Below are 4,492 nucleotides of genomic sequence, written 5' to 3' on the forward strand. Positions count from 1 at the left end.
CAATTAGAAAATGGGAGAGTATGCTTGCATTATATGAGAAATTACCTTATAGGCATGGCCATAACTGTTTGCACACAAACTATGGTCGAGCAGGCTATTGCTTGTACATTGCTTAATCTCATAATTCATTGATGCATTACAACACTAGCAAGAACATCCTAGGTCACTCCCACATGCTCTTAGAGTTGGACCATTTAACCTTTATGGGTGCCCATCCAAGTTTGAGATTTGGACACCATTGCTTCATGGCTTATTTGTACATGAGTTTGATGTGTTCATCTGTTAACCCCATTTTAGGGTTAACAAGGTTTGCCACACCCAATTATATGCCAAAGAATAATTAAGCTACATAAAATGTCAAAGGTGGACACCCCAAACTCATGTACAAACAAGCCATGAAGAAATGGTGTCCAAATCTCAAACTTGGACGAGTGCCCGTAAAGGTCCAACATATAATTAATGGTGTTTCTCGATCCAAGAGCATGTGGTAGTGAGCTAGGATATGCTCCCTAGTGGTGTAATGCATCAATGTATTATGAGATGAAGCAATGTATAAGCAATAAGCCATGTAGAAGCTTTGGGTGCCTGCTCCACCATTGTTTAAGTATGTGTGAACACTCATTGCTATGTAAATAAGACAATTTCTCTCATAGTGCAAAGATACTCTCCCATTGTGCAATTGTAGAAGCTTTTGAGAAGCTAGGGGCTTACACTTTGGCTCAAGAACCCCAACCTATCTAAAAGCTTCCAAAAGTCATGTTTTGCACCCACAAGTCCAGTTTTTGTCATCTAGGGGTCCAAATTGACAGCCTCAACAAGTACTACACTTCTAAATTACTTGTAAATTACTTGCACCTAGAAATATTGTAATTGTATATTCTATGAAATATTAATGCAAATTTAAGTCTCGACTCTGTCACCTGGAGGTATCTCAAAGTCATGTGTGACTTTTAGACTAAGGGGTCCCATATGTTAGAAACCTGAGAGAAAGGGGACCTTTGATGTAAACTTGTTTGATGCGAACTCAATCATTTGGAATTATTGAAAACGACAATCTAGATGAGTGTAGTGCATTAAAACATACCTCTTGAAACCCGCCTAGCCTTTGCTCCCATCTAACAACGTGACCAAAATCAACATAGTACTCCCTTAAGGAGGCAATACCCCTCCTTCAAATCTACCTCAAGGAAGGAGATTTGGGATGAAATGAGCTAAATTAATGCAAATGTGGATGGAGGATTCATAGAACCCATTGAAATAGAGTTGCCATGCTCTCAAGCATGTTAACCCACTAAGTGGTTTCAGTAGGTCATGCGGGTGAAACCACGTTAACATGCTTCTAGGCACATCTCTAGATGGGGAGCCATGGTGGGTGAAAGCTTGGTTCATGTTATGACCTATTATTTGGATTCCCTCGAAGGTACAAACACAATAGGCTATTCTACATTAAGATGACTCCTCAAGGGTCATCAGTAAGCCAAATTATATTCGACAACCTATACTGATGACTCCTCAAGGGTCATCAGTAAGCCAAATTATATTCGACAACAGGGATTTCATATTCACGTGATCACAGCCTTTTTTCTTGTGATCACAGCTATTGTTCCCAAATCTCAATGTTCACAAAATTCACAGTTCTCAAATCCTAGAGGGTGGGATGACCTGGTAACCCACAATTGGCCCGCCGGGCTACAAGTCTGGACCGCCGGGCCCGTCGGGCGCGCAGAAGCCCGTCGGGCCCGACTCCCGGCCCGGCGGGCTATATTGTGGTATAAAAGGGTGGTCCAGGGGGTCACTGTTCACAGAATCTTCCTTGTACTTGGTGTCAGTGGTGCTAGTGTGATCAATTTGAGGTAATTTTTAAGTTGAAAGTGTTGGTGTCATTTAATTTTTTGCATACGCTTAAGTTTAACGTTGTTTGTGATGCATGTGCATGTGTCGTTAAATGTTAAGAGGCCCGCTGCAGATGGCCAAGCGATTGGCTAGGTCTGCTGATGTGCACTCTTAATATTTAACTTATGTAGAAGTTTTCGTTGTGGCACGGTATCTGCAAATGGTCGGTTTACTGACTAGGTTTGCAGTTACCAAGTTACAATGCGGCTTTGTTTTTGTTAAATGCTTTGAGAGCCCGCTGCAGATGGCCGGTTTACTGGCTAGGTCTGCTGATGTGCGCTCGTAGCATTTGACATGTGTGATGCTTTGCTACTTAGTACGGTATCTGCAGATGGTCGGTTTACTGACTAGGTTTGCTGACACCAAGCTATGTGGTGAAGTTTGTTTTTGTTATTTGGTTTGATAGTCATCTGCAGATGGTCGGTATACTGACTAGGTCTGCTGACGATGTGTCAAAGCATTTAACTTGTGCCATAGTTTTCATCTTAATGCGATATCTGCAGATGGTCGGTATACTGACTAGGTCTGCTGACGTCAAGTTAAGTCGTAAACTTGTGTTTTGTGTTTGTTTTTGACGATGACTGTGATTATTTAGTTTGCATGACATGAGTCATAAGTGTGTTGGATGTAGAAATCTCTTAGTTAGCTTACAAATAGCATTTTTTGTGGTTATAAATGTTGCAACTATTTGTCAATTATATTGTGCAGATTGATGGCGACGCTTGCACTTACTCCTGAAATCAAGAAATCAATTCGTATCAAACTCGTTACCCTCATTAGTTGCTTGTCACCTAATCACATCGAGGGTATTGTGTCTGATAGGAATCGATTTGAGCAAATATTAGGTGAGGTTGTCCGCGCAGTGAAAAATATCCATGTGGGTGCTGATGGAGCAGCCATCAAGCATTTTGTTACTAGCATTGTGGGCAACATGCCTAGATGCGCTGTTGACCTAGGTGACGACAGACCAGCGGAAACAAATGAATCCAAGCTGGAGCACTTCCACACAAAATGGAAGGTAGAGAAAGAGAGGTCCAAGCGTGCAAAGGCCATAGACACCCAAGCTATCCTGAGCAAGAGAGCTCGCAAAGAGCTGGACCGGCCTGCTGATGAACAAGAAGATTTATCATTTGGTGCACGTGAGGTCTCTAAAGGCACCCACTTGCAGCGCACAATGCATAATACTAACTGCAGCATGACAATTGGGTTGCCTGCAGAGGCCATCATCACAGAAAAGAAGATGGGCTCTGGATCGTACGGCGTTGTACATAAATGCCATATTCAAGGTGTCTCCTGGTTTCCAGAAGGCATTTCTTATTGTGCAAAGCAATTCCTTGGTAGCCGAAGGGCTCAATTGAAGTCTTTTGCTCAGGAGGCTTCAATCGACCTAACCCACAGGGGCATAGTGCGCGCCATTGGGCACACAAGGAAGGAGCCATGGATACTGCTCTTCCCCCTCTTTAATGGGGGAAGTCTTGGAGATATAATGGAGTGTGTTCCGCCTCCTAAGGGGACCCTCAGTTCCATGCTTGCTGCAGGCAAAGGCAACAGATACAAGAAAAAACAAGTGGCTCCTCATGAAATGGAGCGATACAAGTCTTTGATTTTTCATGCTCCCGAGCTTATCTGTGCCCTTGTGAATACCATGGCCTTTGCACATGCTGAAGGGATCATCCACAATGATTGCCACCCCTGGAATATAATGATAGATTTCACCAAAGAAGGGGTGCCACGGGTAGGCATCATTGACTGGGGTCTTGCATTGAGGGATGGGATTGAGTTCAAACCCACAAATATCGCCAACAAAGCAGAGCACGATCAACGCCCCTGGAGAGCCCCTGAGCTCGCAGATGTAAGGTCCCCTTGTCCATGGAGCAAGGCATCAGATGTCTTCTGCTTGGCTTGGGTGATTGAAAAGTTTACATTATTTTGTGCTGAGTTTGCAGAAATGACCAAAGTGCCGTGGGTGGGTAAAACTGCCATCCACACAAATTTGATTAAGGAATGGACGGCTGCCTATATGACGCCATCAAAGGAAGATAGGAAGACCATGGCAGATTTTGAGGAGCAATTGAAGAATTTGGAAGTGTCACCTGCTGCATGCTTACGTCCACTATCTGAGATGACACCACACTTATTATAAAGCCTCTTGTAAATGATATGTTTTGGTTGGCTATCTATTCCATGACCTGCCTTTAATCGACTGACACTATTTTGGTCCCAATTGTTAAATATTATTTTGATCCCAATTCTCTCTCTCTCTCTCTCTCTCTCTCTCTCTCTCTGAGTATTTGAAAATAACAAGTTTGCAGTAAATAAACATTGATTTTATAAACTTATACCTAACATCTGAAAATAACTTTAAAGCTATTCCTAAATTAACATTGATTCTATAAACTTAAAGTGTACATACTTTTTCTCAGATGGCTGATAATAATGAAGCCGCAAAGAAGGCATTTGAACGCTTAAAGCAAATCTCGGGCAGTGGCACTGTGAATGATGCGGCACGTATTGCCGGACGCACCTCCAAATGGGCACCGGCCCATGGATTACAGTATGCCCAAGTAAACAAGAATGTGTCCAAAGAGATGGTCAAGAG

This window comes from Cibotium barometz, chromosome 2 (genome assembly GCF_041138505.1).
Source record: "Cibotium barometz isolate CiBa-2024 chromosome 2, ASM4113850v1, whole genome shotgun sequence".
NCBI lineage: Eukaryota > Viridiplantae > Streptophyta > Polypodiopsida > Cyatheales > Cibotiaceae > Cibotium > Cibotium barometz.